Consider the following 20,357-nt stretch of genomic DNA (forward strand, 5'->3'; position numbering starts at 1 on the left):
CAGACAGGTATGGTATATTGTTGGATTTTTATTTTTTATTTATTACAGGAGATCGCGGGCATCATTTGGATTAGCAGAAGAATAAAGAGAGCAAACCTGTGTGTTCTTTCATTTCAATAAAATACTTTATTCTGCATAGGTGTGTGTTTATTTAACCTTTTACAAACTTTAGGATTAGTAATGGATAAGTGTCTTATTGACACCTCTCCATTACTAAGCCAGGCTTAATGTCACCTTACAATACAAAAGTGACATTAACTCCTTATTACTCCATGTTCCACAGCTACAGGGCAATTGGAAGAGAGAGGCTAAGTGCTGGAATTGGCACATGCTACAGATGCGCCTTTTCTGGGGTGGCTGGGGGCAGATTTCTTAGCCAGGGGGGTGCAATAACCATAGTCCCTTTCTAGACTATTAGTATCTGCCCTCAGTCACTGGCTTTCCCTCTCTGGTGCAGAAAATTGCGCGAGAGCCCACGCCAGTTTTTTCCGTGAATGCATTCTTTTAGTAAATACATACAGGTCCCAAATTTTACACACACATACTACTAACAGTATTAGACACTGACATATATAAATCAAACTGTTCCGCATGGATTTACTGTTTGTATCCTGTCGGGTTCTGCAATTATTTTACAGAAGCCGACAAATGAATTATCAGCTATTCTGAAATCTGTCTCTATGAAATATAAAGATATATACAGTCATGGCCAAAAGTATTGACACCCCTGCAATTCTGTCAGATAATATTCAGTTTCTTCCTGAAAATGATTGCAAACACAAATTCTTTGGTATTATTATCTTCATTTAATTTGTCTTAAATTAAAAAACACAAAAGAGAATGAAGCAAAAAGCAAAACATTGATCATTTCACACAAAACTCCAAAAATGGGCCGGACAAAAGTATTGGCACCCTCAGCCTAATTCTTGGTTGCACAACCTTTAGCCAAAATAACTGCGACCAACCGCTTCCAGTAACCATCAATGAGTTTCTTACAATGCTCTGCTGGAATTTTAGACCATTCTTCTTTGGCAAACAACTCCAGGTCCCTGATATTTGAAGGGTGCCTTCTCCAAACTGCCATTTTTAGATCTCTCCACAGGTGTTCTATGGGATTCAGGTCTGGACTCATTACTGGCCACCTTAGAAGTCTCCAGTGCTTTCTCTCAAACCATTTTCTAGTGCTTTTTGAAGTGTGTTTTGGGTTATTGTCCTGCTGGAAGACCCATGACCTCTGAGGTAGACCCAGCTTTCTCACACTGGGCCCTAAATTATGCTGCAAAATTTGTTGGTAGTCTTCTGACTTCATAATGCCATGCACACGGTCAAGCAGTCCAGTGCCAGAGGCAGCAAAGCAACCCCAAAACATCAGGGAACCTCCACCATGTTTCACTGTAGGGACCGTGTACTTTTCTTTGAATACCTCTTTTTTCTCCTGTAAACTCTATGTTGATGCTTTTGCCCTAAAAGCTCTACTTTTGTCTCATCTGACCAGAGAACATTCTTCCAAAATGTTTTAGGCTTTTTCAGGTAAGTTTTGGCAAACTCCAGCCTGGCTTTTTTATGTCTCGGGGTAAGAAGTGGAGTCTTCCTGGGTCTCCTACCATACAGTCCCTTTTCATTCAGACACCGACGGATAGTACGGGTTGACACCGTTGTACCCTCGGACTGCAGGGCAGCTTGAACTTGTTTGGATGTTAGTGGAGGTTCTTTATCCAACATCCGCACAATCTTGCGTTGAAATCTCTTGTCAATTTTTCTTTTCCGGCCACATCTAGGGAGGTTAGCCACAGTGCCATGGGCTTTAAACTTCTTGATGACACTGCGCACGGTAGACACAGGAACATTCAGGTCTTTGGAGATGGACTTATAGCCTTGAGATTGCTCATGCTTCCTCACAATTTGGTTTCTCAAGTCCTCAGACAGTTCTTTGGTCTTCTTTCTTTTCTCCATGCTCAATGTGGTACACACAAGGACACAGGACATAGGTTGAGTCAACTTTAATCCATGTCAACTGGCTGCAAGTGTGATTTAGTTATTGCCAACACCTGTTAGGTGCCACAGGTAAGTTATAGGTGCTGTTAATTACACAAATTAGAGAAGCATCACATGATTTTTCGAACAGTGCCAATACTTTTGTCCACCCTCTTTGTTATGTTTGGTGTGGAATTATATCCAATTTGGCTTTAGGACAATTCTTTTTGTGTTTTTTCATTTAAGACAAATTAAATGAAGATAATAATACCAAAGAATTTGTGTTTTCAATCATTTTCAGGAAGAAACTGAGTATTATCTGACAGAATTGCAGGGGTGTCAATACTTTTGGCCATGACTGTATGTTCTATCTATTCAATTCTAACATATTCCATTCTATACAGTACGCGGCATCTACTGGCTTTTAATATATATATATATATATATATATATATATATAAATATATATGTATGTTTTGAAGATTATTTGGTATTAAAACAATGTTTATAGGTGTATTTTACAATATGATTTTAGCATGAGCTTTTACATAGAGAGAACTGCCATACGGATGTCACACTGTTACTAGATGCGAGGAAATCGCATCCTCGCATTGCAAATGGTTAACATACAGATCACTGTTTAGGGAACATTTGTGCCATTCTCGGCCGTCAAAATCGGACCGATTTTTTTTTATACGGTAATTGTGACTCCAGCCTGAGTGTTATAATTTAATTTATGTTAGTGCGGAGAATGCAGCTCCTGAGGAGGAGGAGCTACGGAGTGATGAAGACGTCAGCATGAGGGTGACAAATAGTGTCCGGGACAAAACCATCATGGTTCCTGACTATGCAAGTCCCATCACGTCACATCAGGTGCATAGTTGGGAACCGTAATGATGCATAGCTATAAGCAGTCCTGAGACTGCTGTGGGTTAGACATACAGTGATGGACTTAAAGTACCAACCTAGTGAAGAAGATTTAGAGAAGGAATTCTATTTCTTAACTCATGGGAATGTAGGGGGGAGAGTTTCCGCTGTGTAACCAGGCCGGAACCAAGGGGGCTGTCACTAAGGTTCCTAGGAGAACTGTTTCTGGGGGACATATTTAGAGGATGGGCCAGAGACAGTTCTAGATGGAGTGGGGGTGGAGCGGATATAAAAGGAATGCAGAACGCCAGCAGGGGGCACTCGACAGAGCAGGAGAGAAAGAGCAGGAAGCCTAGGTGGTACCAGAGAGCCGGAAGGAGTCAGCACCTACCATGGAGATTGGACGGGGACTCACCGGTATCAAGGAGAGGACAGCATCGAGCAGCACAGCAGAGGACGCAGACCGGACGACCGCGGTCGCACTCGAGACACCCGTGACCACCGCAGCCCCGACCCTGACCGCCGATGCGGCCTGCCCGCTACCGCCCGTGGCCGCCGCTGCCCAACTCCAGCTTGCGGCTGCGGCCTGCCCACTGCCACTCTTAGCCACCATTGTCCTACTCCAGTCTACAGCTGCAGTCTACCCGCTGCCACCCGCAGCCCCCACTGCCTCACTCCGTTCCGCGGCTGAGGCCTGCCCGCCACCACCTGTGGCCGCCTCTGCCCGACTCCGGCCTGTGTGCTGCCATCCGCGGCCGCCTCTGCCCCGGTCTGCACTGCAGCTGTGGCCCGGATGCTTTACCCCACGGCGGCCACTGGCCCATTCCGGTCCACAGCTGCGGCCTATACATTCAGGCCCACGGCTGCCACATTCTAGCCCCTGCCAGGGAGCCCAACACTGAGGGACTCTCCTGGGGCATGTTGTGCCCCCGCTCCACCTGGGCATAGGAACGCCAGAATCTTACGTCAACTCCTCGTCGGCTGGGCCCAGCAGCTGAGACGCCGAATGGACACCTCCCAGACAGCCACTCTGCAGGACGTCAGAGAAGGATAAGTGACACTTCGTTGTTGGCTAATTATTGTTCCTGAAATCATAGTTGGCCATACCGCGGCCATATAGTTACCGGCCCCGACCGGGTAGTTAATATCGTGTTATCTGTGTGTATTGTTGCTTGAGTCCCTGCGAGGACAACTATTGTCAGCTTGCCAGTTACTCAAACAACCCATATATAAAAGTTTAATTTAAGCTTTCTCCGTCAGTGACCATGGATAATTATCTGTCACAACTTGTGCAGGGCCCAACTAGAGGGACAGCCCTTCTGGACTTAATTTTAAGCAACAGGCCAGATAGAATAACAGAAGTACGAGTCGATGGGCACCTAGGGAACAGTGACCACAATATAATACAATTCCACTTGTCCTTCAGTAAAGTGCCCTGGAAAGAGGTTACAAAAATGCTGAATTTCAGGAAAGCAAAGTTTGATCAGCTTAGAGAGGACCTTCGCCGAATTGATTGGGACAATGTCCTCAAAAATAGGAGCACAGAAAATAAATGGGAAATATTTAAATCAGTTTTACACACCCACTGCGAGCTAGCCATACCGTACAGAAATAAAAGGGCTAGGAACAGGAGAACACCAATGTGGCTAAATAAGGACGTAAAAAGGGCAATAAATAGCAAGGACAAGGCATTTAAGATGCTACAACAAGAAGGCAATGAAGAAGCATTAAAAAGTTATAGAGAAAAAAATAAAATATGTAAAAAACAAATACATTTAGCAAAAGTGGAAACTGAGAGACTTATTGCTAAGGAAAGTAAAACAAACCCCAAAGTATTCTTTAATTATATAAACAGTAAAATGATTAAAATTGATGGTGTCGGCCCTTTAAAGAACAATGAGGTTGAAATCATAGAGAGCGATGTGGGAAAAGCAAATGTTTTAAATACTTTTTTCTCAACAGTGTTCACACAGGAAAAGGATTTGCCAGGGGAAATGCAGAGTGATAATGTAAACTCTAAGTATTACCTGCCTAACCCAGGAAGAAGTGCAGAACCGCCTTAGTAAGATTAAAATTGACAAATCACCAGGCCCTGATGGCATTCACCCTCGGGTATTAAGGGAGTTAAGTAATGTGATAGACAGGCCTCTATTCCTTATATTTAAAGACTCTATAGAAACAGGGTCTGTTCCTTTTGATTGGCGGCAAGCAAATGTGGTACCAATATTCAAAAAGGGGTGTAAAAGGGAACCTGGAAACTATAGGCCGGTAAGCTTAACATCTGTTGTGGGTAAAATTTTTGAAGGGTTTCTAAGGGATACCATTATGGAATATCTTAATGTTAATAAATGTTTAACTCCATATCAACATGGATTTATGAAGGATCGCTCCTGTCAAACTAACCTGATCAGCTTCTATGCGGATGTAAGCTCTCAAATAGTAACATAGTAACATAGTAACATAGTTATTAAGGTTGAAGGGAGACTTTAAGTCCATCTAGTTCAACCCATATCCTATCCTAACTTGCCCTAACATGTTGATCCAGAGGAAGGCAAAAAAAACCCATGTGGCAACAGTAAGCTTCACATTGGGGAAAAAAATTCCTTCCCGACTCCACATACGGCAATCAGACTAGCTCCCTGGATCAACGCAATATTAAGGAGACTAGTGTATATACCCTGTAATATTATACTTTTCAAGAAAGGCATCCAGTCCTTTCTTAAATTTTAGTAGTGAATCACTCATTACAACATCATATGGCAGAGAGTTCCATAGTCACTGCTCTTACAGTAAAGAATCCGCGTCTGTGAGTATGCTTAAACCTTCTTTCCTCCAGACGTAGAGGATGCCCCCTTGTCCCCATCACAGGTCTAAGAGTAAAAAGATCATTAGAAAGGTCTTTGTATAGTCCCCGCATATATTTATACATTGTAATAAGATCACCCCTAAGCCTTCGATTCTCCAAACTAAATAACCCCAAGTGTAATAACCTGTCTTGGTATTGCAGACCCCCTAGTTCCCTAATAACCTTGGTCGCTCTTCTCTGCTCCCGCTCCAGTTCAGCTATGTCTTTCTTATACACCGGAGACCAGAACTGTACACAGTATTCTAAGTGTGGTCGCACTAGTGACTTATATAGAGGTAAAATTATGTTCTCCTCATGAGCATCTATGCCTCTTTTAATGCATCCCATTATTTTATTTGCCTTTGCAGCAGCTGCTTGACTCTGGCCACTAAATGTGAGTTTGTCGTCCACCCATACACCCAGGTCTTTTTCAGTGACTGTTTTGCCCAGTGTTTTACAATTAAGCACATAATTATACAACTTGTTCGTTCTACCCAAGTGCATGACCTTACATTTTTCCCAATTAAAGCTCATTTGCCATTTATCAGCCCAAGCTTCTAGTTTACATAAATCCTCCTGTAATATAAAATTGTCCTCCTCTGTATTAATTACCCTGCAGAGTTTAGTGTCATCTGCAAATATTGAAATTCTACTCTCTATGCCCCCTACAAGGTCATTAATAAATATGTTAAAAAGAAGCGGGCCCAAAACTGACCCTTGTGGTACCCCACTGCTAACCGTGACCCAGTCCGAGTGTGCTCCATTAATAACCACCCTTTGTTTCCTATCCCTGAGCCAGCTCTTAACCCAACTACACATATTTTCCCCTATCCCCATTGTTCTCATTTTATGTATCAACCTTTTGTGTGGCACCGTATCAAAAGCTTTTGAAAAGTCCATGTACACCACGTCCACTGCATTCCCTTGGTCCAGTCCGGAACTTACCTCTTCATAAAAGCTTATCAGATTAGTCTGACAGGAACGGTCTCTTGTAAACCCATGTTGATATTGGGTCATAAGGTTATTCTTCTCCAGATACTCCAGTATAGTATCTCTTAGAAAACCCTCCAGGATTTTACCCACAGTTGAGGTTAAACTTACTGGCCTATAATTTCCAAGTTCAGTTTTTGTCCCCTTTTTGAATATTGGCACCACATTTGCTATACGCTAGTCCTGTGGTACAGACCCTGTTATTATGGAATCTTTAAAGATTAAAAATAGTGGTCTATCTATGACTGTGCTTAATTCCTGCAGTACTCGGGGGTGTATCCCATCCGGGCCCGGGGATTTGTCAATTTTAGTGATTTGTAGACGCCGCCGTACTTCCTGCTGGGTTAAGCAGGTGACATTTAATGGAGAATTTTTATCCCTGATCATGTTATCCGTCATGGGATTTTCTTGTGTAAATACTGTTGAAAAAAAGTCATTTAGCATATTGGCTTTTTCCTCATCCTCATCCACCATTTCATCCAGACTATTTTTAAGGGGACCAACACTATCATTTTTTAGCTTCTTACTATTTATGTAGTTAAAGAAAATTTTGGGATTATTTTTACTTTCTCTGGCAATGAGTCTCTCTGTCTCAATCTTTGCTGTCTTGATTTGCTTTTTACAGAATTTATTTAATCTTCTGTATTTATTTAATGCCTCATCACTACCTACTTGCTTTAATTCTCTAAATGCTTTATTTTTATCTCTTATTGCGCCCCTTACAGCTCTATTTAGCCATAGTGGTTTCCTCCTATTTCTCGCATGTTTATTCCCATACGGTATATATTGTGCACAGGTCCTATTCAGGATGCTAATAAACGTCTCCCATTTTCTTTGTGTATTTTTATGTCTCAGGATATCGTCCCAGTTAATTGCACCAAGATCATCTCTCATCCGGTGGAAATTTGCCTTCCTGAAGTTTAGTGTCCTTGTAACCCCTCTACTACACATCTTATTAAAGGATACATGAAAACTTATTAATTTGTGATCACTATTACCCAAGTGACCCTCAACCCTTACATTTGATATGCGGTCTGGCCTGTTGGTTAATATTAGGTCTAGCAGTGCCCCCCCTCTTGTTGGGTCCTGAACCAGTTGTGAAAGGTAATTGTCTCTCATCGTTGTCAGAAACCTATTACCTTTGCTGGAACTGCAGGTTTCGGTTCCCCAATGTATTTCAGGGTAGTTGAAGTCCCCCATAATAATGACTTCTCCTTGAGTCGCTGCTTCATCTATTTGCTTTATGAGGATATTCTCTGTAGCTTCCATTATTTTTGGAGATTTATAACAAACCCCTATCAGTAATTTATTATTTTTCCCCCCTCCCCTTATCTCTACCCACAGGGACTCTACATTTTCATTAGATTCATATATATTATCACGAAGGATGGGTTTTAAGGATGATTTTACATATAAACACACGCCTCCCCCTCGCTTATTTGTACGGTCATTTCTGAACAGACTATAGCCCTGTAAATTAACAGCCCAGTCATGGCTCTCATCCAGCCATGTCTCAGATATCCCCACCATGTCATAATTATGTTCCAACAACATTTACTCCAATTCCTCCATTTTGTTGGCGAGACTTCTGGCATTAGTATACATGCACTTTATGTATCTCTCTGTACCTCTATTCTTTCTTAAATTATTAACTGTTCTAACCCCACCCCCCATGCCACCTCCACCCCCAATGTCATTATTTGTGCCCAGGTCTCTATCTGCACTGTCTTCCCCTCCTATAAAAGGAATACCCTCCCCCCCGTCCCTAGTTTAAACACTCCTCCAACCTTCTAGCCATTTTCTCCCCCAGCACAGCTGCACCCTCCCCATTGAGGTGCAGCCCGTCCCTAGCGTAGAACCTGTAGCCAACTGAGAAGTCGGCCCAGTTCTGCAGGAACCCAAACCCCTCCTTCCTACACCAATTCCTGAGCCACTTATTAACCTCCCTAATCTCCCGTTGCCTCTCTGGCGTGGCACGTGGTACAGGAAGTATTTCCGAAAATACCACCTTGGAGGTCCTTGCTTTAAGCTTACAGCCTAATTCCCTGAAATCATCTTTAAGGATCTTCCACCTACCTCTAACTTTGTCATTTGTGCCAATGTGCACCATGACCGCTGGATCCTCTCCAGCCCCTCCCAGTAATCTGTCAACCCGATCAGCGATGTGTCGGACTCGAGCGCCAGGTAGGCAGCACACCGTTCGACGATCCCTGTCTTTGTGACAGATTGCCCTATCTGTTCCCCTAATAATTGAGTCTCCCACTACCAGAACCTGTCTGGCCTGCCCTGCTCTCCTATTTCCCCCCTTACTGGAGCAGACACTCCTCCGGCTTTCAGAGGACAATGGACCAAGGACAAATGGACCAAGGAGAATCATTTTATGTCATTTAGCTCGACTTCTGTAAAGCATTTGACACTGTCCTACATAAAAGATTGGTAAGTAAGATGAGAAAGCTTGGGCTAGGGGAAAAAGTGTGTAGATGGGTAGGTAGCTGGCTTAGTGATAGAAAACAAAGAGTGGTTATTAATGGTGCATACTCAGATTGGGCCAGGGTTACTAGTGGGGTACCACAGGGTTCTGTATTGGCCCCCTTCTATTTAATATATTTATTAATGATCTAGTGGATGGCTTACACAGTAAAATATCAGTATTTGCAGATGATACAAAACTATGTAAGGTAGTTAACACAAAGGAGGACAGTTTGCAACTACAGACAGATTTGAGTAAATTGGAGAATTGGGCTGAAAAATGGCAAATGAGGTTTAACACAGGTAAGTGTAAGGTTATGCACATGGGAAGGAGAAACAGATGCTACAATTACTTACTAAATGGGATACTGCTGGGGAAATCAGACATGGAAAAAGACTTAGGCATCTTAGTCAATAAGAAGCTAAATTGGAGTGCGCAGTGTCAGGCAGCTGCCACCAAAGCAAATAAAGTCATGGGATGCATTAGAAGAAGTCTGGGGACATGAAGTGAAAACATAATTCTCCCTCTGTACAAATCACTCGTCAGACCACACTTGGAGTATTGTGTGCAATTTTGGACGCCGGTGCTCAAGAAAGACATTACTGAACTTGAAAGTGTTCAAAGGCGGGCTACTAAAATGATAAATGGAGTTGGTTCACTACAATACCCAGAAAGGTTATCAAAATTAGGTCTATTTACTCTAGAAAAGAGAAGACTTAGGGGAGACCTAATATATATGTACAAGTATATCAGAGGGCAATACAGAGATCTATCCAATGAACTGTTTGTACCAAGGACTGTGACAAGAACAAGGGGGCATTCTCTTCGTTTGGAGGAAAGACAATTTCTGCACAAGCATAGAAGAGGGTTCTTCATGGTAAGAGCAGTGAGGCTCTGGAATTCTCTTCCTGAGGAAGTGGTGATGGCCAACTCACTGAATGAATTTAAGAAAGGAATGGATGCTTTTCTTGTGAGAAACAGTATAGAAGGTTACGAATAACATATTATTATAGGTAGATGGTTGACCCAGCTTAGGGGAAGGAATTTTTTTTCCCTATGGAGAAAATTGGCTTCTACTCTGTGGGTTTTTTGCCTTCCCCAGGATCAACAATGCAGAACAACTGCACTAAATATAGGCTGAACTAGATGGACATAAGGTCTTCCTTCAGCCTTCAAAACTATGTTACTATGCTACTATGTAACAGTGGGTGACAGTCCCTGTGGGGAAGGCCCGGAGCACTTAAGCCTCCATGAACGCCATTGGTGAGTCCCAATGGGTGGAAGAAATGCGTCAGGAGCTGAAGACCATTAGGGGCGATTTGGCCGAGGTGAAGAGAAGGGCCGAGACTACGAGTAGCCAGCCAGGGCCGGGCGTGGCACCCTGGAGCCTTCGTAATCCCCGGGGCAGCCCGCTCCCACGGCCTCTGGTTTGTTTTGATTGCAGCAAACTGGGCCACTTCGCCCAAGATTGCCCTTGGCGTGGTAAATACCCACCCCGGTGGCCATTAAACTAAAGGGCTCTGGGCTGGGGGATGCCGCTCGGAGCCAAAATCCACAACGCAGGGTGGTGGAAGTCCCGAAGGTCTAATTGCAAAGTGTCCGCTGATATGGGCATAGTTCGAAGGACATGCGGTGCGCTGCCTGGTAGACACAGGGTGACAAGTTACAACCATGCCAGAGACTTATTTCCGGCAGCACATTCCCGAAGCCATAAGGCCCCAGTTGGGGTCCGTGATAAAGCTACTGGCCACCAACCATCTACCAGTCCCTGTCGTCGGAGTAGCCTGGATGCAAGTCTCGATGTGCGGCAAACAACTAGACTGGCGAGGTGTGGTCCTGACCCAGGGAGACGTGAGCGATAGACACACTGTCACCCTGGGCATGAATATATTGAGAGAATTTGGCAGCCTGCTCCTTAGCGAACCAGACAAGAGACTCTGAAACAATGGAGCCCCCGCACTCCCCAAGGGCAAGTCTTCCAACGGCTGGTTCGGGGGGCGTGGGTCCAAGAGGTCTACCAGGAGGGGGAGGTGCTGGGAAGAGTGAGCGTGCCTGGGGCTCCTCAGCTCGTGTTTCCACCAGGACAGACGGTGGTTGCTCTGCCGGTCCGGGCCCATGTACCTCTGGAGGGAGTAGAGGTGCAGGTGGAGCCATGCTTCTCGGAGCACCTACCCCCTGGAATCCTAGTGGCCCGTGCCCTGGCCACCGCGAGGAAGGGGACAGCCCTCGTACGCTGTGTCAACCTGGAAGATCGAGACATCGCCCTAAGTCCCCGCACCGAAATGGTGAAACTGGTGAAACCCCTGGAGGAAGTGCTCCCGACCTCGGTGTTACAGTTAGAGGTGAATGCAGGGGATCCATAGGCTGTAACTGTATGTTCCATCCAGTCCACAGGGTCCCTGCCTGAGCAGGAAGGGCGAGCAATCTTGGAGAAAATGCAAGCAGAACTCTCCGGCCTAGCACCGACCCAAATACACCAGGTAGAAGCACTCCTGGGCCGGTACCGAGAGGTATTCGCTAGCCATGAAGACGATTTTGTGTGCACCATGGCAATCACGCACGACATTCCCACTGAAGGAATGGCCCCCATCAGAGAGCGATACTGGCAGATTCCCCGCAACTATACCAAGAGGTAAAAACACTACTGGGTCAGATGCTGTGGAAAGGGGTTATCTGGGAAAGCCAGAGCCCCTGGGCAGCCCCCATCGTGTTGGTGCAAAAGAAAGATGGCACGCTGCGGTTCTGTGTGGATTACCAAAAGTTGAACACCTGTACCATCAAAGACTCATTCCCGCTTCCCCATATAGAGGAGTCCCTGTCGGCCCTGGGAAAGGCGACGTACTTTTCTACCCTGGACCAGGCCAGCGGATACTAGCAGGTGCCAATGTTGGAAAAAGATCATGCCAAGAGCACCTTCATCTTATCTATGGGACTGTTCGAATTCAATCGTATGCCGCTCAGGCTAGCAAACACCTCAGGGACCTTCCAGCGATTGATAGAGCGGTGTCTGGTCGACCTCAACTTCGAGGCCATCTTGATATACCTGGATGCACCGTCTGGGGCAGGTGCTTGGTCAGCTGCAAAAGTACGAGTTGAAGGTAAAACCCTAGAAATGCCACCTGTTTCGAATGCAAATCGAATACCTGGGACATATCGTTTCCACCGAAGGCGTGAGACCGTCTATGGAGAAGGTCAGTGTAATACAAGAGTGACCTATGCCTGAGACAGTAAAAGATGTGCGGGCCTTTCTGGGGCTGGCCGGATGTTACCGTTGCTTCGTAAAAAACTTTGCCGGCCGAGCCAGAGCCCTGCAAGACCTGCTGAAGGGAACCCCTGCCCGAGCCAATAGCTGGAAGGTCCAATGGCGTGAACCACAGGAAGAAGCTTTCCAAGACCTCAAGACCGCACTCTCGGAAGCCCCAGTGTTGGCCTACGCGGATTTCTCACAACCGTTCATCCTGCACACCGACGGGAGCTTGCACGAGCTTGGAGCTGTGTTGTCCCAAGTGCAAGAAGGCCAGGAGAAGGTGATCGCCTACGGTAGCCGATCACTTCACAACTCTGAACGCAATCCTAACAATTACAGCTCCTTTAAGCTTGAGCTTCTCGCGGTAGTGTGGGCCATGACTGAGCGGTTTGTGGAGTACCTGGCAGGCTCTGAGGTAGTGGTATGAACTGACAATAACCCGCTGGCCCACCTCGAAAATGCCAAACTGGGGACCTTGGAGCAACGGTGGGTGGCCCGGATGGCCAAGTTCAAACACAAAATCATTTACAAACGGGGAGCGGAGAGTGTACACGCCAATGCCCTCTCCCGAATTTGACACATGACTCCTGGGTGGAGCCAATATGAAGAGCTAGAAGGAGAAGAAACGCCGTTTTCCCTAGGTCCCGCCTAAATCACGGCAGTGACACGAGAACAGTCCCATACGGGACCCACTAGGGGCATCTTAGAACAGTCCTGGGATGAATGGATGCAACAGCAGCAGGAAGATGGAGAAATCGGTCCTCTACGTCGATGGGTAGCCATGAGACAGCTGCCCAATGACGCCCAAAGAAAGACGCTGTCTAGAGAAACTTTGCTAATGCTACGCCAGTGGGAGAAACTGATAATCAAAGGTGGATTATTGCACTGAAAGACAGTGCCACTCACAGAACCAACCGTAGCATAGCAGGTGGTGACGGGGACCCAGCTCACTGAACTTGCTTGTGAGGCTCACGAAAAGGGGCTCATTTTGGGGCACAAAAGACTTTTCAGTGGCTACAACAGATGGCTTACCATCCCCGTTTACAAGCCGAAGTGGAAGGAGTTTGCCGTGCATGCCGCCTGTGTGAGCTAACTAAACCACCTGATCAATGGGCTCCTGTACAAACGATAATAAAACCAGCACCCCTCGAACTACTGATTATTGACTATTTAACCATCGGTCCGGTTCACCAGGTGTACGAGCACTGTCTGGTCATGGTGGACCATTTTACCAAATTTGCCGTGGTGACCCCAAACCGAGATCAAACAGCGAATTCGGCCACCTACGCGATCTGTGGGAACTTTATTCAAGTATACGGTTGCCCCCAACTAATTCATTCAGTCCAAGGTGCCTGCTTCCTGGGGAAAGTAATGGAGGAACTACATCGTCTATACGGCATCGACAAATCCTGAACCACGCCATATCATCCGCAGGGGAATGGGGCCTGAGAGCGGTTTAACCAGACCTTAATTCAAATGTTACGTACCCTGGAAGACGACCAAAAGACATGTTGGCCCGAATACATCCCCGAACTGGTCTGGGTATATAACAACCGGGTACACCGAGTCACCGGCTACACCCCATATTCGCTACTCTTCGGCCGCGAAGGCAAGGGCATCACCGAGGTGGAGTTGGACCCAAAGGAGGAGCAACCATGGGCAGGAGTCTCCTCATGGGTCCGAAATCACCGGTATCGTCTGCAAACCCTGCACCGACTAGTCCAAACAAAACTTCAGGACCTGGAACATCCAGGGAAGACCCCATCCCAACCCTCCGAATTCCAGACAGGGGATCGCGTACTCGTACGAGACCAGCGCCCCAAAAACAAATTGGGGCACTGCTGGGAAGAAAATCCCTACCGAGTACTGCGACGAATAAGTCCAGATGGGCCGGTGTATGAGATACAATCTGAAAGAGAGGAGGATCTCCCCACCCGAACAGTACATCGCAATATGCTGTATATCCACAGGCCTCGAGCAGTCCGAGGCCTCTCCTTAGGCCCCAGAGCCTCCGCCCGTTATATGGAACAATGACGACGAGGAGGACCCTCCGATAGTACAAGCGGACACTTCTAAGACCAATATCCCGATGACCCCAGTCACTCAACCACCTTCCACCACCCCAGAAGACTCCACCACAGTCGAACCGCGACGCTCCGGGCGGTCTACAGCCGGAAAACCCCCTGAACGCTATGAGCAGGATCAGTTCGTGTGGCAGAAAATACATCAATATCAAAAGACAAATACCAGCCCCCCTAAGCCCTCACCCCAGGACTGGTGAGCACACAGGATGGGGGAGTGTAAGGGGGAGAGTTTTCGCTTTGTAATCAGGCCGGAAACAAGGGGGCTGTCACCAAGGTTCCTAGGAGAACTGTTTCCGGGACACATAATTAGAGGACGGGCCAGAGACAGTTCTAGAAGGAGTGGGGGAGGAGCGGATATAAAAGGAATGCAGAACACCAGCAGGGGGCACTCGACAGAGCGGGAGAGAGAGCAGGAAGCCTAGGTGGCGCCAGAGAGCCAGAAGGATTCATCACCTACCAGGGAGAAAGGACGGGGACTCATCGGTATAAGGGAGAGGACAGCATCGAGCAGCACAGCAGGGGGATGCCGACCGGACGACCGCGGTCGCATTCCAGACACCGAGACCCGTGACCACCGCCGCCGCCCCTGACTGCGGCTGCAGCTCGGCCGCTGCCACCTGCGGCCGCCGCTGCCTGAATCCAGTCTGCGGCTGCCGCCTGCCCGCTGCCGCCCGAGGCTGCCGTTGCCGGACTCCAGCCTGCAGCTGCGGCTTGCCTGCTGCCACCCCCGGCCGCCACTGCCTCACTCCGTTCCATGGATGGGGCCTGCCCTCCGCCACCCGCGGCCGCCACTGCCTGACTCCGACCTGCGACTGCGGCCTGGGTGCTGCCATCCGAGGCCGCCTCTGCCCCGGTCCGCACTGTGGCTGCGGCCCAGACGCTGCACCCCGCCACGGCCACTGCCCCATTACGGTTCGCGGCTCCGACCTATACGCTCAGGGCAACGGCCGCCAACTTCTCGCCCCCCCGCCAGGGAGCCCAATGCTGAGGGACTCTCCTGGGGCCTGTTGTGCCCCCGCTTCACCTGTGTGTAGGAACGCCAGAAGCTTACGTCAACTCCTCGTCGGCTGGGCCCAGCGGCTGAGACGCCGAACGGACACCTCCCGGACAACCACTCTGCAGGATGTCAGAGAAGGATAAGCAACACTTCTTTGTTAGCTAATTATAGTTCCTGGACTCATAGTTGGCCATACCGTGGCCATATAGTTACCGGCCCCGACTGCGTAGTTAATATCGTGTGATCTGTGTGTATTGTTGTTTGAGTCCCTGTGAGGACAACTATTGTCAGCTTGCCAGTTACTCAAACAACCCATATATAAAAGTTAAATTTAATCTTTCTCCGTCTCCACCTCATCACTGCATCCTGTGTACCTACAAATACCACAGGAACATCTGGAAAAAGTAGCCGATGCAGCCATAGTGCAGAAAGTAGTACAGAAGGATTTTGCTAAAATGGATTCATATGACTGTAAGATCGCATTGAAGAAGAAATGTAAACTACTGCCACGTTTAACCATTGCCTCCACTAGACTAAACCATAGTCTGTGGCCTCCAGCCCAAAGGGAGCAGTAACATTAATGTGATTATGTGAGGAAATACACTGTCACTGTATCACATTTCACTGATGTTAAGAGTTTCCAAATTACACTCGGCCAAATGAGACCTTTAAATTATGCATCCATACTTGCAGGTATGGCTGTGTTAAGTGATGTCTGGTATATTTGATTGATCTTCAAGTTTCTGTGTTCTCATTCGTAGCGGTGCAGGACTAGAGGGAATTTTATGAGTGCTCCCCCTCTATCTATGGAGAACATTTGCACATCCACTTTTAATTTCATCATAATTTGTAATGTTATCATTTTTATCAGGAGCTTTTGGTTGATTATTGTCCCAGAGCCTACAGTAAGTCCATTTGGTTCTGGTGTATTTAATATCTTTGCTTATATAATAATAATAATAATAATAATAATAATAATAAAAAATTTTATTTTTATAGCGCCGACATATTCCGCAGCACTTTACATTTCAGAGGGGATTTGTACAGACAATAGACATTACAGCATAACAATCACATACAGTAGATTATAACAAATACCAAGAGGAGTGAGGGCCCTGCTCGCAAGCTTACAGTCTATGAGGAAAGAGGTAGACACGAAAGGTGGGTGCTAACAGTTGCCCTGATTGTATGGACCAGCCATAATGTTAAGTGTGTAACAGTACAGACACAGAGGGCTAATGGATGCATAAAGCATGTGGGAACATGATGCTGGGAACCTGGTTATGGTAAAACTTTTGGCTCTGCCACACAGGGATAGGTTAGGTTAATGTGTTGAGGCGATAGGCCAGTCTGAATAAATGCGTTTTCAGGACACGCTTAAAATTGTGGGGATTGGAGACTAATCGTATTGACCTGGGAAGTGCATTCCAAAGAATTGGCGCGGCACGTGTAAAGTCTTGGAGACGGGAGTGGGAGGTTCTGACTATTGAGGATACTAACCTCAGGTCATCAGCAGAACGGAGGGCGCGGGTAGGGTGGTATACTGAAACAAGGGAGGAGATGTAGGGTGGTGCTGAGCCATGGAGGGCTTTGTGGGTGAGGGTAATAAGTTTATACTGAATTCTGGAGTGGATGGGTAGCCAGTGTAATGACTGGCACAAGGTAGAGGCATCGGTGTAACGATTGGTGAGGAATATGATCCTGGCTGCAGCATTCAAGACAGATTGGAGAGGGGAGAGTTTTGTAAGAGGGAGACCAATTAGAAGAGAGTTACAATAGTCGAGACGAGAATGAATAAGAGAAACAGTAAGAGTTTTTGCAGAGTCAAAAGTAAGAAAAGGTCGAATTCTAGAAATGTTTTTGAGGTGCAGATGACGAGAGCGAGCCAGTGATCGAATGTGGGGGGCAAAGGAAAGCTCGGAATCAAGTATGACCCCAAGACAGCGGGCATGTTGCTGGGGAGTAATAGTGGAACCACAGACGGAAACGGCAATGTCGGGTGTAGGTACATTAGTAGCGGGAGGAAACACTAGGAGTTCAGTCTTTGACAGGTTCAGTTTCAGATATAGTGAGGACATGATATTAGACACAGCGTTTAGACAATCGCCAGTGTTTTCTAGAAAGGCTGGCGTGATGTCAGGAGAAGAAGCGTATAATTGGGTGTCATCAGCATAGAGATGGTACCATCATCATATATAGCACCATCATATTTGCCAGCTTTTTACAGGCATTGTCATCTCCTTCCTCACTAGAATTTACTAGCTAAATTTCGTCCTCTTCTTGAATTTAAATTTCCTTGCAGTATTGGGGCTGCGGGAGGAAACCAGAGTTATCGGAGGAAAGTGATGCAAGCATGAAGAGAGTGTACAAACTCCTTGCAGTTGTTATCCTTGGTGGAATTAAAATCCTGGACCATAGGTCTTTAAAAAACAGTGCTTATCAGTGAGCTGTATTATCTTTGTTCCACAATAAATATATATTGGCTGGACAGTACAGAGATTAATCTGCGGCCAACAACCCATTAATATGTGAGTAACACCTAAGTTCTATCATAATCAGAAGTGCAGCCTGAAACCTGACTTCATCATGGTGTAACAAGGTGGCACGGGGTAGTAGTCGCAGGTTGAGTCCACTTAAACAGCAGTCCACAAACACCCTGGCCCCTTGCACATGAAACAGACAGGACAGCTGCAACCCCAGGCAATTTACCTCTTTTCCACAATCGCTGCAGCAAAGGGAATCAGGATCCAGGAACACAGTTATAATCCAACAGGGAAAACTATTTATTTTGAAATATACAAGGTAGGAGGAAGGGAGAAAAAGTAGTTGCAGCAAATCTGATAAAACTTCCTGCTCTTTCCCTATTACTCTTCACCACCATATCAGCGGCAGCAATGGCGGCAGCAGCAGTTACAGTCACAGTCCTCAGTGACAATCCACAGAAACAGTCCCCAGTTCGTTTCAGTCCTTGGCGGGACACCATGCAGTCTTGTGCTCATTTCACTGCCCATGGGTCCAGAGAAGCAGTCTCTTTCCCCTCCAGGGGTCTGGCAAGTTCCCGGTTGTTGCTGAACGCCTTGCCCTGGGCAGGCATGCCCAGGCACTGACTGGAAGCTAGAGCTTCCTGCCGCCTTTTCTGGCTGCTAGTTCAGCCCACACCTTAACTCTTTGCTGTCTCTAAGCTAATGCAATCCATATAAACAATTTAAAGGTAATTTCACACAAGAATACATTACAACAACACAGCTAAACATTAAGACACAAGTACAACATCCGGGTACTGCATAAAGCGCACCAGATCAGCACCAAGGAGAGAGGGGAGGCAATGAGGTTCTTCTCCACCTCCTTACAATGGCACAACCAAAGACCTAACTAGAGATGAGCGACTTTGCCTTTTTATCGTCGAGTCGGGTTTCATGAAACCCAACTTTCTCAAAAGTCGGGTCGAACGAAATCGGCCGACTATAGGGAAAAGTCGGAGGCCGACTGAAACCCAATGCAAGTCAATGGGGAAGCAAAGTCGGCAGGGATTGGAGGACAGTAAACACACCTACAGTGCCCATTTCAATGCCAAAAACATCAATTCTTATTACTGAAGCTTGTCAACCTTAATTTACTTCATAATAACAGTTACGCATTGAAAACTGGGGGTTATTTGGCTAAAGTTGTGGGGGTGTTTTCGTGGGCCCTGGGCCAAAGGGTGTATAGTACAATGACAAATACTTCACTGCTTACATGACATGACTGATCTATTTTAAATTGTACAATAGCTCAAAAAAAGGATAGTACATTACTCCATACAGTATTATGGCCACCACATTGTGCACCATACATAATAATGAGCCCCATATATTTCTCCATACAGAATAATTGGCTACATATAATGTTCCATACAGTATATAATGAGCTCCACATAATGCTACAGTATATGTCCCCATGGACGATGCTCCAGTGTGTTATGGGCCCAAATAATGCTCCACATATAATTGGCTCCATTTTGCTCCAGTGTATAATGGGCCCCGTAAATGCTGCTCCAGTGTCTGATGTCCCCAATCTGGAATGCTCCAGTATATGATGGGCCTCATGAATGATGCTCCAGTGTCTTATGGGCCCTAATAATGCTCCATATATAATGGGCCCCATTTCTAAAGCTCCAGTGTATCATGTGCCCCATAGATGCTACTCCAATGTCTGATCTGCCCCATTTAGAATGCTCCAGTATATGATGGGCCTCATGGATGATGCTCCAGTGTTAGATGTCCCCCATTTTGAATGCTCCAGTATATGATGGGCCCCATATTTAACCCAGGCATGGTATGTGAAGAGATCCATGGAGTAATCTGAATGGTGTGCTGCCGCATCCTTCACTTTTGGTGTGGGTGAAGGACACAAGGAAAGTGGATGCTCCTGACCAGAAGCCCGCACTTATGACTCAGTGCTTGCATTTTTTTAAACTTCAGAAGAGGAGGCGATAGAGCTGGAGGCTGTTTCAGCAATGTAAGCCAAAAACAGTTCCTGATGCTCCGGCTTTAAAAGCAGTCTACATACTCCCAGAAAACGAAGCCTTACAGGCCTTCCAAAGCTACACCATGACGGAGGCTGAACACCTCCTGCCTTAGCTGCTATTGTGTTTTTGGCACTACCAGCAGATGCACCACCATCAGTACCAGCTGGTCCCCCACGCCCACGTTCTCTTGCATCATACTTCCTCATGTTTTAGAAAATTGACCCAAAATACCAGCAGATATATGGTACTGTATCAGAAGCTTACAGCTCTATACAGTCTAGGGATAACAGTAAATCTCCGTATATATTTCATGAGTCATACACAGATGCTCACAGGCTCAGTATGGATTACCCAATAAAATAAAAAGGTGAAAAAG

The sequence above is a fragment of the Dendrobates tinctorius genome, unplaced genomic scaffold, assembly GCF_039654945.1.
Source record: "Dendrobates tinctorius isolate UK_male_01 unplaced genomic scaffold, ASM3965494v1 ptg000032l, whole genome shotgun sequence".
NCBI classification, from domain to species: Eukaryota; Metazoa; Chordata; class Amphibia; order Anura; family Dendrobatidae; genus Dendrobates; species Dendrobates tinctorius.